This window comes from Lactuca sativa, chromosome 1 (assembly GCF_002870075.4).
Source record: "Lactuca sativa cultivar Salinas chromosome 1, Lsat_Salinas_v11, whole genome shotgun sequence".
Taxonomy (NCBI): domain Eukaryota; kingdom Viridiplantae; phylum Streptophyta; class Magnoliopsida; order Asterales; family Asteraceae; genus Lactuca; species Lactuca sativa.
The window spans coordinates 36,138,066-36,163,721 of record NC_056623.2 but is presented as its reverse complement, the minus strand read 5'-3'; the positions used below and the strand labels follow the sequence as shown (position 1 = coordinate 36,163,721).

General features: G+C 40.4%; 1 long non-coding RNA gene across 1 annotated transcript; it reads right to left on the bottom strand.

Moving 5' to 3' along the window:
- Nucleotides 1-20,754: 20,754 nt before the first annotated feature.
- On the bottom strand, nt 20,755-22,186 carry LOC122195861 (uncharacterized). Its single transcript, XR_006186820.1, has 3 exons — nt 22,064-22,186; nt 21,368-21,411; nt 20,755-21,233 (listed from the first exon to the last, which is right to left on the bottom strand). It is a non-coding gene; the product is annotated as an uncharacterized LOC122195861 (long non-coding RNA).
- Between the last annotated feature and the right edge of the window lie 3,470 nt (nt 22,187-25,656).

Below are 25,656 nucleotides of genomic sequence, written 5' to 3'. Positions count from 1 at the left end.
CCGCACGACACTGCGTGACGTAAATAGTGAATTTATGATCGAGTGATTTTTGGCCTTAGCGATCTAAACGAAACTGATAGTATATGTTAAATTGAGAGCGTGTATAAAAAGAATGCCCAAATCTGACTTCGTATGAGGAAGTAATGATTTTTCTAAGTTTCGGATCATCAGTACACAACCCGAAGTTCGAATATTAGATCGGTCGACTTTTGGCCGACACAACCTATGCTAGAATCGAAGATATAGTTAATAGTAGCGTAACGGTAAAAAGACAGACAAAAATGGATGTCAGACAAAGAAGTTATGAATTTTTAACGGACTACTGCTGTCCGGGCCTGTTAAAAATATAACTTTAGAAATAAAGTCAAATTAAAGTGTTGGAGGTGTTGAAGAGGGAAAAGCACTATGCAAAGTTCTACAAATGCAATTTTTGGATCCGAAAAGTCCAATTCTTGGGTCATGTGGTTAACCAAGAAGGGATAATGGTTGACCTAGCAAAGATCAAAGCTGTGATGAAGTGGGAACAACCGAAAAGTCCCACAGAGATTCGAAGCATTCGGGGATTAGCTGGATATTATCGAAGGTTTATCCAAGGATTTTCTTTGATAGCTGCTCCATTGACAGCTTTGACCCACAAAGGAGCTTCATATACTTGGAGCGAGAAGCATGAAGAAGCATTCGAGAAGCTAAAGAATAAATTATGTGAAGCACAAATTCTTTCTCTACCCGATGGAGTTGAAGACTTCGTAGTGTATAGCGATGCGTCGGGTGTCGGGTTCGGATGTGGTCTAACTCAAAGAGAAAAGGTGATAGCATATGTATCTCGACAATTGAAAGAACATGAAATGAACTACCCCACTCATGTTTTGGAGTTTGCAACGGTAGTATTTTCCCTAAGGATATGGAGGCATTATCTCTATGGCTCAAAGTGAAAACTTTTCACTGATCATAAGAGTCTTCAGTATCTCTTTAATCAGAAGGAATTGAATATGAGACAACAACGTTGGCTAGAGTTACTCAAAGACTATGACTGTAAGACACTTTACTACCCTTGTAAAGAAAATGTTGTTGCAGATGCTCTAAGCCGAAAAGTCAACCTTGAAAGAAAAAGGCCAAGAGCGTTGAGAATAGAAGTTGTCTCGACTATTGTGGAAAGTACCAAGAAAGCTCAGGAAAAAGCTTTAGAGAAAAATGACCAGAAGGAAGAACGTTTAGGGAAAAAATTAATGTTCGGTACAAATAGTCAAGGATTGAAGGTATTCCAAGATAGGATTTGGCTACCTGAGACAGGAGGGTAAGAGATCTTCTGATGAAAGAATCCCACAAGACCATGTACTCGATTCATCCTGGTAGCACTAAAATGTATAAGAATCTAAAACCCTACTACTGGTGGCGGACGATGAAGCTTGATGTTGCAAAGTATGTGGCCGAGTGTGTAACTTGTGCAAGGGTTAAGGCATAACATCAGAAACGATATGGGATTTAGAACCTTTACCTGTACCCATGGGTAAATGGGAAGACATCACTATAGATTTTGTGACTAAAATTCCCAATACGAAGAACAGTCAGGACATGATTTGGGTGGTCGTGGGTCATTTCACTAAGAGTGCACACTTCACAGTGTTCCTTTAACGATCGTATCAGATTGTGATAGTCGTTTCACGTCAAGGTTTTGGAGAAGTCTACAAGAGGAATTGGGTATGAAATTGTGTTTAAGTATGGCTTACCATCTGCAGACTATTGGTCAGAGTGAAAAATGATTCAAACACTTGAAGATATGCTAAGAGCATGTACCCTGGAATTCCAAAGTAACTAGGATGAGCACTTACCTCTGGTAGAGTTTTCCTACAATAACAGTTTCTACTCGAGCATCAAGATGTCACCTTATCAAGCTTTGTACGGATAGAAGTGTCGTACGCTGTCTTGTTGGATTGAAGCTGGAGAAAAGCAGTTTATGGGACCCGGAATGGTCCATCAGATTGCTGAAAAGTTGAAGGTGATCAAGGAAAGAATGTTAGCAGATCGGGATCGCCAAAAGAGCTATGCTGACAAGAAAAGACGACCTATGACATTTGAAGTTGGAGATTCAGTTTTGCTTAAAGTCTCACCGTGGAAGGGACTTATTAGATTTGGGAAATGAGGAAAGTTGAGTCTAAGGTTTATAGGACCGTTCAATGTTCTTCTAAAGATTGGGAATCAAGCGTACAAGCTCGAATTACCCGAAGAACTAGATGGTATTCACAAAACCTTCCATGTGTGTTATTGAGGAAGATCACGGGAAAAGTTCCTGACATAATTCCAATCTCAGAGTTAAGAATGGATGAGAATAAGAGGCTAATCTAAGAGCCTGAGGTAATCGATGACTGTAAGACTAAGAAGTTACAACACAAGATGGTCGACTTAGTTCTTCTCCGTTGGAAACATACGAATGGGCCAAATCTCACCTAGGAAACAGAAAGTGACATGATGAGTCGCTACGCACATCTGTTTGCTAATGCATGATTCCGGGACGGAATCATCCTAAGGGGGGGAGAATTGTAACGCTCGTGTGTCTGGGCTACGCATTAGTATAATGATGTAATAGTCAAGGTCAACTATTGTAACATATTTTGAAGTAATACAAATGAATTACTTGAATATTATGTGAATTTATGTGCTTTGTACTTATTTATTATGATATAATAAATAAAGGATAAAAATAAGTGTCAAAAATAAAGTGTGATATAAACCCGATATTGATAAAGGAAGTTGTAGTGATTGTGACAAGGATTCCAGATCTATAATGAATGCCGAAATCCGAGTTATAACGAAGAAGTTATGGCCTGGCGAAGTTTCACGACAAAACCGGCACGACACTACGCGACATAAATAGTGAATTTTTGATAGAGTGATTTTGGCCTTACCGATGTAAACGAAAGTCATAGTATACGTTAAACCGATAGCGTGCATAAAAAGAACGCCCAAATTTGACTTCGTATAACTAAGTTATGATTTTTCTAAGTTCCGGATCAGTAGTACACAACCCGAAGTTCAAATATTAGGTCGTTCAATTTTTAGTCAACATAACTTAAACAAGAATCGAAGATCTCGTTAATATTAGCGTAACGGTAAAAAGACGGATGAAAACGGACGTCAGACGAAGAAGTTATGAATTTTTAACGGACTATTCCTGTCCTAGCCTGTTAAAAATATAACTTTAAAAATAAAAGTCAAAATTAGCCAACGAAGTCTAAACGAAAGTTATAGAGTACGGTCCGCCTATACGTGGATATTAAGAACATCGAAAACGGAGCTCGTATGTGAAAGTTATGAATTTTAGAAGTCGGGAAAGGAAAATGCGAGTGTTGTCCGAGGAGCGCCCCACGCAAGAAGGACGAATGCCCCGCGTTTGCGAGGACTTGGCTCTGGAGGTAACCACGTAGCCCCAACATACATCGGACGTGTGGCAATATGAACGCATCGCGTGCGAGGAGTGCGCCATGCGTAGACCGAACACGTTGCGTAGATCCGATGAGCGCACAACGTACTCAACAGCCTCGCACTTATAAATAGAGGTGTGAGGGCAACCGACTAAACCACACCAAAACCAATCTCTTTCTTTCTCTAACATCTCTCTAGCCTACCCTGAAACCCCCCAAAGCATAGGGTACCCCCTAGCACCCGAAGGAAGCCTCGGAGCTCCCGAAGGCTCCGAGAAAAAGAGCTTTTTGGCTCGGAAACGCTACTCCAGTGAAGCCCGGTTTTTTTAATAAAAACTCGCTAAAGTGAGATATGCCTACCATACTTTAAATATAGCTTATATATAAATATAATATCGTTATTATAAACCTATAAATAAGATTTATCATTGATTCAAAGTCATTATACTGATTGAACTACTTACGGGAGAGGTGTCTAGAATGGTCATGTTGGGTTTGGTTGTTGGATTTCAGAAAAGCTATATGCCAAAATGGTCCTGCCTCCAAACCATCTTGCGTGGCTGAACCTTACTTGATAGATCATGAAGTAGACTCCGAGTTAATGACGAATCTAGACTAATAATTAGTCGCAATAAATATTAGACTAAAATCTAGTGGTAATAGTACTAGGTTTCGTCGAAGGAAATCATATTGTTAAGAAGCGAAGCGCTGCTCAAATTTTGAGTCGTCACTTTAACAAATGAGTGCATAGTCACTTTCATCTTACACATAGATATGAAGTATTTTATACTAATTACGTGCTATATGTGCATATCTTTTGTTTATTTGATATCTATGCTGGATGAACATTTTTTATTTTACAAGTTTTAAATGATTTAAACTGTATATGTATTTTATATCTACAAAAATATTCGGGTAAAACATGGGTAGATGAAATAGACGATGTGCGATAAACTGATGAGAGGCCTCGATGTTGACGATGTTTCCAGTCATCTAGCGGAGTATAGATGACGACCACGGACTTTTCTAGACAGTCCAGTGGAACGCTAGCAGACTCGCAACCTTTAGGTGTTTGTGAACGATGTGTTCACTGGTGTACTCCATCCCCCTCATGGTTGCCTTAAGGACAGTTATTGTTGAGGAACCCCTTAGCAGTAGTGTACATCCCGATGATGATCCTTAGGCTAAGTCCCTTATCATAGGTGTTTTAGGGACGTAAAGTGAGGATAACGGGAACGGGTAATCAAGTTATTATTGGGTGATGAAATTAATAAAATTATTTATTGTGGGTTGAAAACCCTATGTGCTCACCAAGCTCCCAAGCCTGACCCACTCAGTTTCTTGTATTACAGGTAGTGGCACTCGAGCATAGATGTGATGTTTGGATGAGGGATTACAGATTATAGTCATGTAGATATCAATAAATGTTGTAAGGCTTATATTGTACTGTTTATGCTTTTGATTTGTATCGAAAATGACATCCCAAGGTTTAAATGAAATACATTTCTTCAGAAATGATTTGATAAACCTTGTAACAACGCAAATTTTCAAATAAATTTTTCATTTTAAAAATAAAGTATTTCCATTCAAAACAAGGCATAAATAATTTAAGTATCATGTCAAATACAAATTGTCTAAATCCCAAGATCATAAAAACATCCTTCAGTGTGTATCGATCACGCCGGCGCCTTCCCACGGTCCTCGCTAGTACCTGAAACACATATATAACAACTGTAAGCATAAATGCTTAGTGAGTTCCCCAATATACAACTTACGCACATACGCCTTTCCAGGCCTTGACCTTCCGGTCCATGTGTCTCAGGGGACTTCCGTCCCTGCTGGGTAAACCTTCCGGTCCTACCCACGCCGACCTTCCGGTCCATCACACAACATGTTGCCTTCCGGCCCATAACATATCGCCTTCCGGCCCATAACATTTTGCCTTCCGGCCCATAATATAATCGCCTTCTGGCCCATTACATACATAGCACAAACAACAAATAACTTACCACATATAGCATACATATCACATATCATATCTGACCTTCCGGTCACACAGTCAAACCCTTCCGGGTACAGTATAGTGAGAAGACTCACCTCGTGAATGCTGAAAGCTAGCAAATCCTGAAATCACTCGTGCACAATCCGACGAGCTACAACCTCCCTATAACATCACAAATCTCTCATTAACACTTATATCTTCTAAGTGTGACTATCCCTAAGAAGTCAGACTTAGGTCAACTCTGGTCAACGGTCAACGGTCAACGGTCAACTCGTCCGGACTCGGCGAGTACCATGTCGACTCGGCGAGTCTAGACGTCCTCCAACTCTCTGAGATTCCCTATCTACTCGTCGAGTATCCTCCTTGACTCGACGAGTTACTCCTGGAAGAATCGCGGGGCCACCCCGACTCAACTCGCCGAGTCTGAAGAACAACTCGACGAGTCCCAGTTAATCTTCAAGCTACTCGCCGAGTCTGTTCATCGAACTCGGCGAGTCCATGCCATGCAACCGCTCAAACTGCATCCTAAGGTCAAAACTGCTTCGACCATTCCTAGGTCTGGCCTTCCTAGGCTGATCCATCACGTAAAGTCCTCATTTCAGTGCTCATGATACACCATATGATTCATAATTTACATTTTGACCTAAGGCATAAGGATTCCAATCCAAAACCTTCATCAATTCCCGAAATGCACAGACATGGGACATTCTGGACCTCCAAAGGTCCTAATACAGGGTTACAATCGACATGGGGACTAGGGTAACATTCAATCTATTCACAAAAGGGTTCCATAAACCCTAATTCCATAATCACATCAGCATAGCAGAGTATACTCGAATTCTTACCTGGATGATGTATCCTCTGTGTCCCCAATCCTCAGAATGTGACTCCCTTGCTGCTCCTAATTCCATAATCACATCAACAGCGTAGACTCGCCGAGTCCATATCTGGACTCGTCGAGTCTAGTCGCGAACCCGCGACCAAGTCTGCGATCCTACTCGGCGAGTCTAGGCTCCAACTCGCCGAGTCCCCTCTTAAATCACCCTAAAAACATAATTTAACAATACCTGAGATTTCGGGCTGTTACAACTCTCCCCCACTAGGATTAGACTTCGCCCTCGAAGTCTCACTCTGCAAATAGTTCCGGGTGCTGCTCCTGCATCTCACGTTCCGGCTCCCAAGTCATTTCCGATCCCTTACGGTGTTGCCACTGAACCAACACCAGAGGTACCTCCTTGTTCCTCAGAACCTTGATCTTCCGATCCCTGATGGCCACTGGTCTCTCAGCATAATTCAGGCTCGCATCCACCTGAATATCCTCCAATGGAACCACTGCCGACTCATCGGCTATGCACTTCCTCAATCGCGACACATGAAAAGTGTCGTGGATCTGTCCCAACTCCGCTGGCAACTCCAACCGATAGGCTACCTGGCCTATCCTTGCAATCACACGAAATGGCCCAATATACCGGGGCCCCAATTTGCCCCTCTTCCTGAATCGAATCACTCCTTTCCAAGGAGAGACCTTCAGGAGAACGAAGTCGCCGACTTGAAACTCAAGGTCGGATCGGCGCCTGTCTGTATAACTCTTCTTTCGGCTATGGGCGGTCAATAACCTCTGTCTAACTTGCTGAATCTGCTCTGTCGTCTGAAGCACGATCTCTGTGCTGCCCATCACTCTCTGTCCCACCTCTCCCCAGCAAATGGGGGTCCGACACCTCCTACCATACAACAGCTCAAAAGGTGGCATACCAATGCTCGAATGATGGCTGTTGTTGTAGGAAAACTCTGCTAAGGGTAAATATGCATCCCAGCTGCCCCCGAAGTCTAACACACACGCTCGAAGCATGTCCTCCAGCGTCTGAATCGTCCGCTCGCTCTGACCGTCTGTCTGGGGATGGTATGCGGTACTAAAATGCAATTTAGTACCCAGCTCCTCATGAAATTTCTTCCAGAACCTGGAAGTGAAGCGCACATCACGGTCTGAAACAATCGAGATCGGCACTCCATGCCGAGATACTACTTCTCTCACATATATCTCTGCCAACTTCTCCGCTGAAGAACTCTCGTTGATGGCAAGGAAGTGTGCACTCTTTGTCAACCTATCCACAATCACCCAAATTGCATCGACTCCCCTGGCAGTCCTTGGCAATTTGGTGATGAAATCCATAGTGATCTGTTCCCACTTCCACTCAGGAATCTCCAATGGCTGTAACTTGCCATGCGGTCTCTGGTGCTCGGCCTTAACCCTACGGCAGGTCAAGCACCTCTCAACGAACCATGCGACGTCCCTCTTCATACAGGGCCACCAATACTCTTTTCTCAAATCCAAATACATCTTCGTAACACTGGGATGGATCGAGAATTTCGATCTATGAGCCTCTTCCATCAAAGTAATACGCGTACCGCCCACGAACGGTACCCAAATCCGACCCTGAAACGTCATAAGCCCTCGTCCATCCTTAATGAAATCTGAAATTAACCCCACAACCCGCTCTTTCTTCTGCATCTCTGGTCGCACAGCCTCGGCCTGTGTCCCACGAATAGCATCCAATACTGGAGTCATCACAGTCAGTCTCAAGCATACATCTCGCAATGGAGTGCTCTCCGCCCTGCGGCTCAATGCATCGGCTACCACATTAGCCTTGCCTGGGTGGTACAGGATCTCACAGTCATAATCCTTGACCACATCCAACCACCTCCTTTGTCGCATATTTAGGTTGGGCTGATCCATCAAATACTTCAAGCTCTTATGGTCCGTGTATATCGTACATCGAACCCCATACAAGTAGTGACGCCAAATCTTGAGAGCGAACACTACTACCCCCAACTCTAAATCATGCGTGGGATATCTCGCCTCATGAGGCTTCAGCTGCCTCGACGCATACGCTATCACGTGACCCCTCTGCATCAACACTGCACCCAGTCCCGAAATCGATGCGTCGCAATATACTACAAAATCTTCCATTCCTTCCGGGAGAGCTAATACCGGGGCTTCGCACAACCTCTGGCGAAGTGTCTCAAAGGAGGTCTGCTGCTCGGGCCCCCATGAGAATGCAACACCCTTCCGGGTCAATCTGGTGAGCGGCACTGCGATCTTGGAGAAATCCTTAATAAATCTCCTATAGTACCCTGCCAACCCAAGGAAACTCCTGATTTCAGAGGGTGACTTCGGCACCTCCCAACTCATCACCGCCTCAACCTTGGCCGGATCGACCAATATCCCTTTCTGATTAACAACATGTCCTAGATATTGGACCTCCCGCAACCAGAAATCACATTTGGAGAACTTTGCATAAAGCTTCTCCGACCTCAATACCTCAAGGACCTCCCTCAAATGCTCCTCATGCTGCTCTCTAGATCTCGAATACACCAGAATGTCGTCGATAAATACAATCACTGACCGATCCAACATCGGCCTGCATACCCTGTTCATGAGATCCATGAACACAGCCGGGGCATTGGTGAGCCCGAAAGGCATCACCACGAACTCATAATGCCCATATCGCGTTCTAAACGCTGTCTTCTGAACATCCTCATCCCGCACTCTCACCTGATGGTACCCTGACCTCAGATCGATCTTGGAAAACCAAGATGCTCCCTGCAACTGATCGAATAAATCATCGATCCTCGGTAACGGGTAACGGTTCTTGACCGTCAACTTGTTCAGCTCCCGGTAATCAATGCACATCCGGTGTGAACCATCCTTCTTCTTGACGAACAGAATAGGTGCTCCCCACGGCGAACTGCTCGGCCGAATGAATCCCTTCCGCAGCAACTCCTAGAGCTGCGAGGACAGCTCTTGCATCTCTGGAGGTGCAAGACGATAAGGCACCTTAGCAATAGGCACGGCCCCCGGAACCAGATCGATACCAAACTCTACTTGCCTCACAGGAGGTACTCCCGGCAGCTCCTCGGGGAAAACATCTGGAAACTCACGCACCACAGGGACCTCCTCAACTGACTTCGGTCTCTCAGAAACCTCCCGCGTATCCATCACATATGCCACAAAACCCTTACAGCCCTGCTGTAGACACTGCCTCGCCCTAGCAGCCGAACAAAAAGCTGATCCCGAACGGGTACCCTCGCCGTACACCGAAAGAACTCCCCCACTATGGTCTCGTATAGTCACCAACTGACGCTCACAGTCGATGACAGCGCCGAATCGGCTCAACCAGTCCATGCCCACGATGACACAGACGTCTCCCATCGTAATAGGAATCAGGTCGATCGGGAACTCAACCCCGAAAATCTCTAGCACGCATCCTCGAAGAACCTCCGTGGCATAAATCACTTTCTCGTCAGCTATAGAAACTCTCAAAGGTCGACTCAACGACTCATGACTAACGCTGATATGCTGACTAAAGGCTAAAGATACAAAGGACCTACTCGCACCCGAGTCAAATAACACTAAGGCAGGCACAGAGTTCACAAGGAAAGTACCTACGCATATAATAACATAAGCATAACATCTCAACTTTAAAATAAATACATGAATTACAGCATACCTGCCACAACATCGGGCGCAGCGCGGACCTCCTCCGCAGTCAGCTGAAAGGCTCTCCCCCGAGCCCTCGGGGCCTCGTCCTTCACCGGTCGAGTCGCAGTAGCTCTGGCAGCAGGTGCAGATCCCTGAAGAAGCTGAGGGCACTCAGCCTTCCTATGGCCTGTCTGGTTGCAATGAAATCAAACCGTAAACCCCTTGGGGCATTCCCTAGCAATGTGCCCCTCCTTGCCACACTTGTAGCAAGCACCAGATCGACATACCCCATCATGACTCTTGCCGCACTTCCCGCAAGTGCGGCTCTTCGAACCTCCTGTCCTCGAATCGGCGGACTTTATCCGCTTGACTGCCGGCTGGGACTGAGCCGGTCACTGGTCCACCCGCTGAGACTCGGCCTCCTCCCTGGCCTGGGTCTCCAACTCGATCTCGCGCTTCCTGGCATTCGCCTGAAGCTCAGCAAAAGTATGGTAAGTGGAGTTTGACACAAACTCCCGGATATCCCTCCTCAACACTCCCAAGTACTGGCTCATCCGAGCCTGATCAGTGGACACCAGCTCGGGGCAGAACATCGCCCTCTCATGAAACTTCCGCGTGATCACCGCAACAGAATCAGTACCCTGCTTGAGGGTTAAGAACTCCTGAACCAATCGTTCCCTCTCCATCGGGGGAACGTACTCGTCCCTGAACATAGCAGTAAACCCCTCCCAAGTCACTGCTGTAATCTCTGCCAAAGTGAAGTTCGCCGTCACGAACTTCCACCAGTCCTTCGCTCCCAGACGGAGCTGGTTCAAAGCGAACCGTACCCTCAGGTGCTCCGGGCATGAACAAGTGTAGAAGCACCCCTCTATATCCGCGATCCACCTCATCGCAGCAATCGGATCCTGCGTCCCATCGAACTCTGGTGGCTTCGTGTTGCTGAACTCCCGGAACAGCAACGAGTCACCCCCCTGTGGCCTGGCAGCGGCCACAGCTGCGGTAGCTGCAGCGGCTGCAGCTTCAGTCAATGCGGCGTACCGCTCCTCGAACGTCTCCATCAGGGTGGTCTTAATAGACCCAAACATCTCCGGGATCTCGGCCCGGATCGCCGCAGCTACCTCCTCGTGAATCATCTGACAAATCTCCTCGTCACTCACACCGCTCGAACTCGCTTCGTGGCGTGGTCTAACCATGATGTCTCTGAAATACAACATAAAACTATCAGAGACCCCATCGAGAATAATTGCACTCGATAACGCAACCCTACTCAGTCTCCGATATCCAGGGATTCTTACTTGGGTCTCCCACTGACCCGGTGTCTTCGGTAGTACGGGCCCAATACTACCGGCCACACCGCATCAGCATTCATCCCAAGTCTTCCTCCCCAAACCCCGGATAGTGAGTACTCTACTTCTGTTATGCACTATCTACCCGCACACTAGCAAAGCATCCCATATCGGCAAACTTCCCTAGACTAAGGCATCACAAATTAGGCCACTCTAGTCCTATCATGAATACCTAGTCTTCTAACATGCATAACAATTCATATCATATAATATTGTAAGGTATTTTGGGGATCTTTACCGTTCGGGCGCTGACTGATCGTACACACTGCTACTTTCTTGCTTACCACAAAACCATTTACAAAAGTTTATGCCTTTATTTAAAACGTTTTCCTCAAATCCTCGGTTTGAGTTTAGTTACTCCCGAAGGTGCACCCGAATCCCTCAAACCAAGGCTCTGATACCAATTGTAACAACGCAAATTTTCAAATAAATTTTTCATTTTAAAAATAAAGTATTTCCATTCAAAACAAGGCATAAATAATTTAAGTATCATGTCAAATACAAATTGTCTAAATCCCAAGATCATAAAAGCATCCTTCAGTGTATATCGATCACGCCGGCGCCTTCCCACGGTCCTCGCTAGTACCTGAGACACATATATAACAACTGTAAGCATAAATGCTTAGTGAGTTCCCCAATATACAACTTACACACATACGCCTTTCCAGGCCTTGACCTTCCGGTCCATGTGTCTCAGGGGACTTCCGTCCCTGCTGGGTAAACCTTCCGGTCCTACCCACGCCGACCTTCCGGTCCATCACACAACATGTTGCCTTCCGGCCCATAACATATCGCCTTCCGGCCCATAACATTTTGCCTTCCGGCCCATAATATAATCGCCTTCCGGCCCATGACATACATAGCACAAACAACAAATAAGTTACCACATATAGCATACATATCACATATCATATCTGACCTTCCGGTCACACAGTCAAACCCTTCCGGGTACAGTATAGTGAGAAGACTCACCTCGTGAATGCTAAAAGCTAGCAAATCCTGAAATCACTCGTGCACAATCCGACGAGCTACAACCTCCCTATAACATCACAAATCTCTCATTAACACTTATATCTTCTAAGTGTGACTATCCCTAAGAAGTCAGACTTAGGTCAACTCTGGTCAACAGTCAACGGTCAACTCGTCCGGACTCGGCGAGTACCATGTCGACTCGGCGAGTCTAGACGTCCTCCAACTCTCTGAGATTCCCTATCTACTCGTCGAGTATCCTCCTTGACTCGACGAGTTACTCCTGGAAGAATCGCGGGGCCACCCCGACTCAACTCGTCGAGTCTGAAGAACAACTCGACGAGTCCCAGTTAATCTTCAAGCTACTCACCGAGTCTGTTCATCGAACTCGGCGAGTCCATGCCATGCAACCGCTCAAACTGCATCCTAAGGTCAAAACTGCTTCGACCATTCCTAGGTCTGGCCTTCCTAGGCTGATCCATCACGTAAAGTCCTCATTTCAGTGCTCATGATACACCATATGATTCATAATTTACATTTTGACCTAAGGCATAAGGATTCCAATCCAAAACCTTCATCAATTCCCGAAATGCACAGACATGGGACATTCTGGACCTCCAAAGGTCCCAATACAGGGTTAAAATCGACATGGGGACTAGGGTAACATTCAATCTATTCACAAAAGGGTTCCATAAACCCTAATTCCATAATCACATCAAAATAGAAGAGTATACTCGAATTCTTACCTGGATGATGTATCCTCTGTGTCCCCAATCCTCAGAATGTGACTCCCTTGCTGCTCCTTTAGCCAATCCCTTCTCTTCTTTGCACAACCACTCTTCTATAATCAACAATGGCCTATAATCGTTGCTCCAGATGCACATAATCGATTTAGGGTTCTTCTCAGAAGGCTAAAATGAACAATGACGGCCAATAAGTCTCCTTTATACTTCCCAAACCTGAACGGTTAGGGTTTTCGCTAAACAGCGTAGACTCGCCGAGTCCATATCTGGACTCGTCGAGTCCAGTCGCGAACCCGCGACCAAGTCTGCGATCCTACTCGGTGAGTCTAGGCTCCAACTCGCCGAGTCCCCTCTTAAATCACCCCAAAAACATAATTTAACAATACCTGAGATTTCGGGCTGTTACAAACCTTTATCATATTTTCTTTTGGGAACAAATTCCGCAACACTTTTCTTTAAAATGGTACTCTAATTTTTAAACAAGCATAAACAAAATCGGTCTTTTCTGGCCGTGAAAATGGGGATGTCACAATATACCAAGAACATATCCTTTGTTCTTCTTAGGTATTTGAAAATGTTCTTTACTGATGTCCAATGACTATAGCCTAGGTTGTCCAGAAAACGACTCACCATGCTTAGAGAAAATGAGACGTCAGGTCGAGAACATGTCATGGCCTACATGATTGATCTTATAGCAGAAGCATACAAGACTGACTCATTCTTACCTTTTCATCACTAGAACTAGGACATTGAGTCTTACTCAATTTGATGCCATGTTGCATAGGTAGAAAACCTTTCTTGGAGTCTTGCATCGTGAACCTCTTCAAGATCTTATCCAAATATGTACTTTGGCTCAGTCCTGTTAGACGTTTTGATCTATCTCTATAGATCCTTATACCAAGTATGTATGCAGCCTCTCATAGATCCATCATAAAGAAACAACTCCCAAGCCACATCTTAGTACCTTGCAACGTCGGGATATCGTTTCCTATAAGGAGTATGTCATCCACATAAAATACTAGCAAGACTACATTACTCCCACTAGCTTTGATATATACGCAGGACTCACCTTCACTTCTTGAAAATCCAAACTCTTTGATCTTTTCATGAAAGCAAAGGTTCCAGTTGTGAGACACTTGTTTCAATCGATATATGGACCTTTCAAGCTTACACACTCTATTTGGATGTTTTGGATCTATGAAACCCTCAGGTTGTGCAATATACACTTCCTTTGTGAGTTTTCCATTAAGGAAAGTGGTTTTCACATCCATTGGCCATACTTCATATTTGTGAAAGGCTTCTATGGCAAGTAGTATCCTAATAGACTTAATATTGGCTACCGGTGAAAAAGTTTCCTCATAATCCACTTGCACCCAACAGTTTTAATTCCAAGTGTGGGATCAACCAAATTCCAAACTTGGTTGTCATACATGGAATGAATCTCGCTCTCCATGTTTTCCTTCCACTTACAACCTCAGGGCCTGTCATCGCTTCCTTAAAGTTGGATGGCTCATGCATATCAACCAGTGTACGATCACTGATCAATACGTATCCTTTTGTGGTCAAATGGAAACTGTAGAACTTAGGAGGAAGATGACTCTATTGGATCTGCAAAAGGGAGGTGGAGATATATCATTTTGCTCAACAGGTTGCTCTGCCTTAGTTTGAGGCTCCTCAATGGGTTGAGGTTCCTCAACAGGTAGTTGCACCTCAGATTGAGTGCTAGTGTCTACTAAAGGTTCTTCTTCACTTGAATCTTGAAGCTCTTCAAGGTTGATATGGCTCTAAATGTCCTCTTTGGAAATGAGATCCCTCTCGAGGAAGAATCCCCTTCGAGCAACAAACACTTCGTTCTCAGAAGGCTTGTAAAACAAGTATCCAAAATACTTTTGTAGATAACCAATGAAGTAACACTACTCTGATCTAGGTTCGAGCAAATCATTTTCCTTGCGACAAACAAAAGCCTCGCAACCCCAAACTTCTAAATGTGCTTGAGAAGGAGGTGTCCCACTCCACATTTCAGAGGGTGTTTTAGCAAACTTCTTAGTAGGTAAGAGGTTTAGGATGTGGGCGGTTTTCTCTAAGACATACCCCCAAAAATATATCGGAACTGTAGCTTGATTCATCATAGATTGAACCATGTCTAATAGTGTTTGATTTCTTCTCTCAGCCACACCATTCAATTGTGATGTTCTGGGAGGAGACAATTGTGAAACACTTTAATCTTTCTGCCCAATTGGTTCTCTACTTTGTTTTGAAACTCTTTGAACACCTCAAAGGTTTCTGACTTATGCTTGATTAGATAAATATACTTATATCTACAAAAATCGTCAGTAAAAGTCACGAAGTATCTTTCTCCATGGCTTGTGGCAGATTTTAATGGTCCACAAACATCTATGTGGATCAGATCCAACAAATTCTTGCCTCTTTCATAGTGGCCTGTGAATGGTGCCTTTGTCATCTTGCCAAGTAAGCAAGATTCGCATACATCATCCGATTTGAGGTCAAATGATTCCAAGATCCCATCTTCTTGGATCTTGGCGATGCGCTTCTTATTAATATGGCTAAGTCGACAATGCCACAAACATGATTTATCTAATTCACTATTAGACGAACCAACATTCAATAATAGTTTATCAATTTGACAAATGCTAACAATACGTTCATACACACCTTTACAAGGACTAGCGTTGAAAATAAAACAGCCATTCTTATAAACCAAAATTTCATCATTATCATTATCAAACGAAAATTGAAAACCATCCTTATAAAGTGCATGAAAAGAAATAATGTTTCATGCCATATCAGGCGAGTAGCAATAATTTAATAAACTAACATAAACACCACAACTAAGCAAGAGCTCATAGTTCTCAATCCTTGTAACAACTGATTTGTGTCTGTTTCCCATGATTAGGTTAAGCTCACCATGCCTCAACTTCCTACTTTTCCTTAGTCCCTACATCAAGTAAGCAAGTAGATGTGCTATGGAGTTCTATCATGTATCAAGAATCCAAGAGTTAAAAGTAGATGTGCTATGGAGTTCTATCATGAACATACCTGAGGTGCCAGCCACCTAGACTTTTCCCTTCTAAAGGTCCTCGAGGTATTTAGGGCTATTATGCTTCCAATGTCCCTTTGAGTGGCAGTAAAAACAACCGGCCTCACTTGGATCAGCACAAGGAGCTATCTCGGCTTAGACCTTTCTCTTAGGGCCTTGGTCAGACTATCCGACCTTACCCTTTCCCTTTCCTTTGGGATGAGAAACCCTTTTCCTTTTAGCAGAACCACGATCAATGGCTAAGACCAGTGTAGTAGAGTTAGATTTGTTGGGTTTCTTCATGCCCACTTCAGCTATCTTGAGCATGCCATGCAATTCCATCAAGGTCATATCGAGGTTGTTCATATTAAATTCCATGATAAACTGCGAATATGAACAACTAAGCGAGATCAAGACCATGTTAATGCTCAACTCCTTAGGCAGCTTGACACCTAGATTTCCAATTCTGTCTATGCACGACTTCATTTTTTGGATGTGCACACACACAGCAGCTCCTTCTTGTTGTTTACATGCCATGAGGGACTTAACGATCTCAAATCGTTCTTACCTAGCTTGCTCTTGGAACATGTCCTTCAGCTGTTGGTTTATGTAAAACACCACCAAATTTTCAAATTTCTTCTAGATACCAGAAGCCATAGTCGCTAACATAATCCAAGCCACTTTGGTTGATTCATCGTAGTGCTTGTTGTAGGAAGTAAATTCTTCTAGGGTAGCATTCTCTCTAGGTATGGGAACATCAGCTTCGAGAACATACTCTTTATTCTCATATCTCAACGTGAATCTCAAGGTCCTAATCTAATCAAGACAGTTGGATCCATCCTCATTGAGCCTTTCCTTCTTTAGAACTGACATTAGAGAGAAGCTTGAGTTTTGAGTTAGAGGAGGAGGAGAAGGAAGATTGTTGTTGTTGTTATTGACTGGGATCGACATCTACAAAAGATAAGATTCCAATTAGTTTGATATAAATCCTTAATTAATAATCACCCTAAAACAAATTATTATATTAAGGCTAGGATCCATATTTGGCTCCATGATGTGTAAAGGGATGTCGTAAACACACCATAAAGTTATTTTAGATAGACAAAACTCTTTGTCAATTTCAATCACTATTAAATTCCTAGATATTTGAGATTCATTGAATATCAATGGCATATTAATCTCAGATTATGTTCATCTCAATTTCAATGACGCGGATGTCGCGGATCATTGAATAGATTGTGAATCACCCATACAAAATTGTGTGGTCCCCAACTCAAGTTATGCTTGAGAATCGCAAGTCTCACATCATTATCTACCTATACTATCAAATTGACGTGCCGGTTAACCATACGAGCTCCATTAATAAGATATAAAGAGTATGTGAAATTTTTATGGACAACATAAGATTCACTTTCAAATAAATAAAACAGGATTTTGTTTTACACTTGTATTTAGAACAATTTTTGATTGACCATTATCACTATCAAACCCTTTCGGTAACTACATTCTCAAAATGAAATAGGGTTGTGAGGGTGGTAAACACGAAGCATATTAAAAACTGGCCTAATTATGAATCATAGAGACCTCCTTAAACCCCTACAATAGAACGGGTGAGCCTAGTCGCGGTAAGACTAACTATGTCAATATTTAAAATATGCGAGGACGCATATTGTAATTCTCTTATACATATAATAGATATGGATCTTACATATATACAAGGGTTAAATTTAAAACTCTTTAAATTTAGTTTCCTATTTATTAATTCCAAATAATTACAAGGATGTAATATAACAATTTATAATATCAAATATTTAAATTCAGTAATTAAATAATAAATAAAAATATTCAAATACATATAAACACATTTAAAGAATATCTATCAATTTTCTAGATTTAAAACATTTTAAATTTTTTATTTATTCATATTTAATAAACCTTCATATTTGAAAATTGGAAGAAAATTTGAAACCTTAATTTTGTCGAGCTCACGTTGTGAGCTCCTAGCTCTCTCGTCGTGAGCTGCGACTAGTGTTTTAACAATTACGAATTTTTCAATTATTATTCTATCATAAAATTTCAAACAAGTATTTTCAAAAAACATGAATCTAGGGTGAATGTCATTATGAACCAATGGCTCTGATACCACTATTAGGTTATATAAGCATCAAATACACTCAGACAAGGTAGCGGAAAAATCGATAAAACAACGATATACCTAAGTGTACATGAAACCTATGGATGTATGGTTTCATACTATTACTTCTACCCTATGAACTAGACAATACAAAGGAAGAACATATACCTCTTGTGCAACCAAAGATCTTCACGCTTGACTCCTCGTGCGTGCCACCTTGTTTGGATGAAAAGGATCCGAACCAGAATCCCTCTATTGGTTCACACCGAATGAACTCAAAATATTAGAATCAAAAAATGACTAGGAGGAGATGAACTATAAGGAGAGTTCTTCTACAAGGAGGGAGAAAGGTGGTGGCGAAAATTCAAGCCAAGAATGCGCAAGGAGGAATGAATCCCTAAGGCCCTATTTATAGTCTTGGATACTTTCTAGGGTTTTATCCTTAAACCCATGTTGGATGGGATAACCTTATGAACGAAATTTCCCTTATCCAAATGGAATTTTTGTCCACCGCCCTTTTTCCAAGGGTTCTGGAATATTCCTGATTAACCAACTATTGATTAATCGATATTTAACCCTTCTGTTAATTAACTTGTTAATTAATTCCCAAATTGTTTCCCAATTATTTTCTGATTAGTTATTAAACCATAATAATTAATAAACTAATTCCTCCTATATTTGTTCTACTTTATTTGAGTCTTGAAGGCAACCCTAGAGGACCCTGCTATTATTAGAAATATCACCAATAGTTAATGACCTTGCACACACTTCCAACACGTACTACTGGAAGCACAGGAACCGCACTCAAATCGAGGAAAATTCTAGGGATTCTAAGGAGCGGGCCGGGGAAGATAGCATGATTTGATACCATGATCTAGGGCAAGTGTTTTCGTATCTATTGATCCGATCGGTGATGGTTGTTCATACTAATGATGGGACTCATGGTTGTTTGGGCCTTAGTATCCATGTCAGTTTGGGTTTGAATGGTGTTGACCTAGGTGAGTTAGTTAAATTTGAGGTCTTGAGGGACTTGCTCGATGTACACTACAAGAAAAATGTGATTTTACCAGGAAAGGTTTCTATGGATTGCATTTTCGTTGTTATTCTACAACGGATCCTGGAATGGAATTTCATTCCATAGCTAATTTGCTACCATATTTTTTACAGAATTAATTTTTGGTAGCGAACATAGGAATTGCTATAGAAACTGTTACCGACTCGAAATCCGTTGGTATATTGCTACCGATACTTCTATGGAAAACCTATTCGTAGCAAATTTTCAATGAACTTTTATACGAAAAAACTTTTCGTTGTAATTTTGCTAGGGAATTAAATAGTGTGGTTAATCTACAAACGAATTTTTTCAACAAAATAACATTCCATAATTGTTTGCTATGGAAGTAGCATTCGTATCTATTTACCAACGAAATTATGCTACATAATTTTATTTTCGTTGCTTGTTTTGCTATGGGAAAAAAAATCTAGCTATGTTGTTAGGAATTTTGTTACGAAATTAAATTTCATAGCAAATTTGCTAAGGAGATCAAATTCATAGCTATTTACCAATGGAAATTTGCAACTGAAATAAAAGTCGTTGAAGTTTAACTATAGATCCAATATCCGTTGAAAAGATTGTTACAGACTTTGTTAGGAATTAATATTTTATAGTTATTTAGCAAGATATATTAGCTATTGGAAATCAATTCCGTAGATGATTTGCTATGGAGTAAATTCACATTGCTATTTTGTAATGACTTTTGTTACGAAAATATATTTCGTTGAAATTTTGCTTAGGTATTATAATTCATAGTTATGTTGCTATGGAAATTTGCTACGAAAATCATAGCTATTTTTCTATGGAGTAAATTAACCATTGATGTTTTGTTACTAATATTGTTAATGAATTATTTTGGTATTTTGACGAGTTCCATATTTTTCGGTACATTTTGTGTGTAGGGGTTTAGGATCGAAGAAACCATTTTCCTTTTTTCTTCATGTATTTTGAATAAAACTCACTATTAATGCAAGCCTACTATCACTCAACCCTTGAGTAGCACAAGATCTTTTAACATTCATGCAGTCAAAATTGAGTGTTGATTCTCATGGAAAACATATTAGATCCTGATAAGCTTCTTCATGATTTTAATCTCCTATCATTAGTTATAGTATGTTTAAGTAATTTACATATTCTTAGTTATTTTTTTCATTTATTTGATTGTCTCACTAATTGTTATTGCTTGTCATTATGTCCAAGTAATTATTGATACAAAATTTTGTCATGTTCTTATTTTAAGTGATACAAAATATTATATTATATGTAAAACAAAAATAATTTAAAAAATAATTAATGATGTTTTTTTTGTGATATATAATATACATTCTACGAGTTTAAATTTGATTGAAAAGTGAGATAATTTAACGAGATTTAAAGAAAAATACCAAATTGTCCAGACTTGATATTATTTGAAAAATACCAAATTGACCCTAAATTCTTCACAATAGTTCCCTAAACATGTAGCGAATTATGAAAATGAAAATTTTAACACAAATTACAAAAATAAAACCACACTAAACAATAACTTGAAGATCAATCAAGGAGATTAAAAAGGTAAATTGGCTAAGAATTCAATATGGGAGACAAAATAACATAATCAAATATGTTTTTTTAACGACAAGGATTTTATAAAAACCAAAGGCAGCAGGCAGTTGCGCCAAAAAAAGTTTATACCTACAGCTGAATAAAAGGCTCTAAGGAGATACAATTTTCAAGGACAATATAACTAAGATAAAACAACTACTTTTAGATATCACATATTGTAGCAACCAACTTTGGCAGAGCACCAATTTTAGCATCGAACTTTGAAAGAACACCTTTTATATCAGCCAAAAGAGTAGCAACCAACTTTAAATGAACATCCAGTTTTTGAGAGGGCACATTTTTTCAGCCAGCATTGATTAGCAGCATCAAGAAAGCTTGTCAACCCTAACTTATGCACCAAAGAAGATTTGTAAAAGTATTAAACACCAATATGGCAACAAAATGTTGTAGAGCGCAACTTTCAAAGCAATAAAAACACCCAGGAACTCCAATGATTTATCACTCCTAGCAACATGAATCAAATAAGAGAGTAAAGATGTGTTTTTATCCATGGTTCTATCTATAAGAACAAACAAGAAAAATGTATCTAAGCCAAAGTTTGTAGGCTTCCCCTATTCATCTCCCTCAAGAACCATTACCTTGTTTGTGTCAATGTATTGGTTTCAGTTGTGGACACTTCTATCTGTAAGAAGAAATAACCACAAAGTAAATAGTTGAAACTCTATTAGAATAAAAGTGAAAAAGCAAGCAATAATACACCATGAAAATTCGAAGTAATCTATTTCACAACCCCACAAAACATTGTCAAAACAAAACGACAATATTACGTAGAGCATAAATGTAAATTTTTACTCTCACTGTTCAAATAAAAATATGCACCTCTATATTTGTATAATGACCAAAATAAAATCAAGATTTGTGAATACAAATAAAAAATCAGAATAATATGGCCAGATTCTACAATTTCTTAACCTTATCAAGATCATAGTAACAATGGTGTCTTAACTAAGATGTAGAAGGTGGTGGCAGCAATAAATCAGTGATGGTGAGTGGTGAGTGAGATGAGGTCGTGTCGATGAAGAAGGTTTGTGGTGGTGATGACCGAATAGGGTTATCCAGGGGTTTAATTTATTTTTTGAGAGATAATGGGAGTATATTGGATTATAGAGAAGGGAAGTGGGTAAATGAGAGCCTAATTTTTAACACATACAATACGTAATGCCTTATCAACAATACCACTAAGAAAGAAACACACATTAAAATATGGAGTTGTGATGATTGGGTTAATCAAGATGCAAAAAAAATCTAATTGAATGAAAAGGAAAGAAACTCACACTGATTTTTGGGGATTTCGTTTCTTGAATCGATGAATTTTTGGAGGTGGGGGCTTCTAATTTTTAGGAATTTCCTTTCCCGCAGGAAACAAAAGGGGAGGAGGAGGAGTTTCGTATTTTTTAGGATGATTCCATACTCCTCCTTTGGTTTTTTAACTGATGTTAGTTCAAAAAATTAGTATATTGATTATTATTGTTTTTTTTAAAACTTAAATAAAATATACCATATGATATATATATATATATATATATATATATATATATATATATATATATATATATATATATATATATATATATGGTTTTGTTAAATTGAAATGATTTTTATAATTAACAATGTGCATGTTTTCATCTCATGTATTGGGTAGCATGTGAGATGACTATGAGAAGTTTGAACATTATTTTAAGGGTTATAGTAATGCCACATGGCAATTTGGGGTTAGGATTTAAGTGTGATGACATTAAGTCATATGGGTTAGGGTTTAAGGGTAACGACATTAAGTTATATGAGTTAGGGTTTAAGGGTTATGGCATTAAGTCACATGGGTTAGGGTTTAAGGGTTATGGTATTAAATCATATGGGTTAGGGTTTAAGGATTATCTCATTAAGTCATATGGTTTAGGGTTTAAGGGTTATGGCTTTAAGCCATATGGGTTAGGGTTTACGGGTTATGTAATTAATTCATAGGGCTAGGGTTTAAGCGTTATGTAATTAAGTCATATGGGTTAATGTTTAAGGGCTATGACATCTAGTAGTATGGGTTAGGGTTTAAGGGTAATGGCATTAAGTCGTATGGGTTGGGGGTTTAAGGTTTATAGCATTAACTCATATGGGTTAGGGTTTAAGGGTAATGTCATTAAGTTATATAGGTTAGAGTTCAAAGGTAATGACATTAAGTCATATGGTTTAGGGTTTAATGGTAATGACATTAAGTCATACGGGTTAGGGTTTAAGTGTAATGACATTAAGTCATATGGGTTATGGTTTAAGGGTAATGGCATTAAGTCATATGGGTTAGGATTTAAGGTTTATGTCATTAAGTCATACGGGTTAGGGTTTTGAGTATTATCACATTAGCCACATGGGTTAGGGTTTATGGGATATTACACTAAGTCATATGCGTTAGGGTTTAGGGGTTATGGAATTAAGTAATATGAGTTAGTGTTTAATGATTATGACACTAATTCATATGGATTAGGGTTAAAGGGTTATGGCATTGAGTTATATGGGTTCACATTTGAGGGTTATGGCATTAAGTCATATGGGTTAGGGTTTAAGGGTGATGACATTAAGTCATATGGGTTAGGGTTTAAGTGTTATGACATCAAGTCGTATGGGTTAGGTTTAAGGTTTATAGCACTAAGTCATATGGGTTAAGGTTTAAGGGTTATAGCATTATGTCATATGGGTTAGGGTTTAAGGGTTATGACATTAAGTCATATGGATTAGGGTTTAAGGGTTATGTCATTAAGTCATATGGGTTAGGGTTTAAGGATTATGTCATTAAGTTGTATGGGTTAGTATTTAAGGGTAATAGGATTAAGTCATATGGGTTAGGGTTTAAGGTTTATAGCATTAAGTCAAATGAGCGTATGACATATGGCTTATGGATTATGATTTAGTGTTTAAGACTTTGGTGTATGTATTATGGCTTAGGGCTTATGTATTGGGGTTTAGAGCATAAGCCTTTAAGTCTTAATGCTTAGGAATTAAAGCTTATAATTTATGGCTTATAGTTTAGGGTTCAGGGCTTGAGGATTAAGTTTTATAGCTTACGGCTTAGAGTTTATGACCTAGGTCTTGAGGCTTATGACTTATGGATTATGACTTAGGGCTTTGAGCATATGACATGAGGCAGCTTCCCTTTAACTTATATGTCATACAGTTTATTGCATACGGCTTATGGATTATGTCATATAGCTTATATTATATGCCTTGGTGCTTTTGTCTTAAAGCTTAGGGTTTAGGTTTTAAGACTTATGACTTTTGACTTAAGGCTTAGGAATTACAAATTATGGCTTATGGATTAGGGGTCGGCCATCAGATTATATCTTCTACATTATGACTTAAGGCTTAAAGCTGATTGATTAGGGTTTTATGTGCAGGGCTTAGGGCTTATGGATTATGTTACTTACCAATTACAAAGATTAATACATATTTTATGACAAATAAATCTTGATATACTATTAAATGTTTTATTACGATTTAACTGTTGACAACTCAAGCTGTTGACAGAATAGCAATAAATTCACCAAAATACCAAATCACAGAATTGATTTCCCAGCTAATTAATTCCCTGATTCCTAGCTGGTTGATTTATCTTTGGAAATGATCTGATGTTGTATATATGTATAGTAATTAGTGTAGATGATTTCTTTCCATTACTAGGCCCCTAAGATTGTACTATATATAGTGTTTTCAGTCTTCATGAATATACACGACATTTTACAGAACTTTTATGTTCATGGTATCAGAGCCATAACAACTCTATAAACATTCCTCTCCAGAAAATTGTGTCTTAAAATGTCTGTTGTCTCCGAATCCACCATGTCTAATGAATCAAGTTCAAACCCTATCCCACCAACCCAAACCGGAGAGTATCAGAATTTACAGCCATCATTCAAACTCAATGGCCGCAACTACATAGTTTGGTCTCAAATTGTCCGAACCTTTCTGAAAGGAAAAGGAAACCTTAGCCACCTGACTGGTCCTATACCGAGGGAAAATGACCCCTCATTTTCTGCTTGGGATGTTGAAGACTCATCAATCATGTCGTGGTTGTGGAACTCAATGCAACCTGAGATTAGTGGTACCTGTATGTTCCTGACAACAGCCAAAGACATTTGGGATACCATCAAACAGATGTATTCCAAAGTTCATGATGCTGCCTTAGTATATGAGATAAAAACCAAAATTCACTCAAACAAACAAGGTACTCTCTCTGTTACAGATTATTACAACAAAATGAAGAATTTGTGGCTTGAGCTCGACTACTACCACAACATAAAGATGAAATGCAGTGATGATGCTGCAATGATGCTAAATTTTGTTGAAGGAGAACGAGTCTATGAATTTCTAGCAGGACTTAATGTCGAATATGACCAAATCCGCATCCAAATCCTTGGCAAGGATACCTTGCCAAGTCTAAATGAGGTTTTCTCAACCATCCGGGGAGAAGAAGGAAGAAGAGGTGTCCGGCTTGAGAACACATCAACTAATAGTTCTGCCTTACTTGCCTTAAACCAACATGCTCCAAGTAATTCTACAACCAGAATTGCCCAACCAGTGATGCAAAAACACCCAAATTGGTCAACCAATACAAATTTTAGATCTTCGGGAAGCAAAGAAAGCCTCTATTGCAACCATTACAAGAAATCAGGACACACAAAAGAAAATTCTTGGAGGTTACGAGGAAAGGGGCAACCGAGGAACAACCACCAAATGCAGTCTCAACCTGGAAATCATCAAGCTAATGTTGTCCATGGACAACAGCAGGATGTCACAACTGTTGAGATTCAAGAAATCAGCGGGTTAAATAGAGAAGAGATTGAGAAACTTCGCAGCTTCCTCACCACAATCGATAAACCAATAG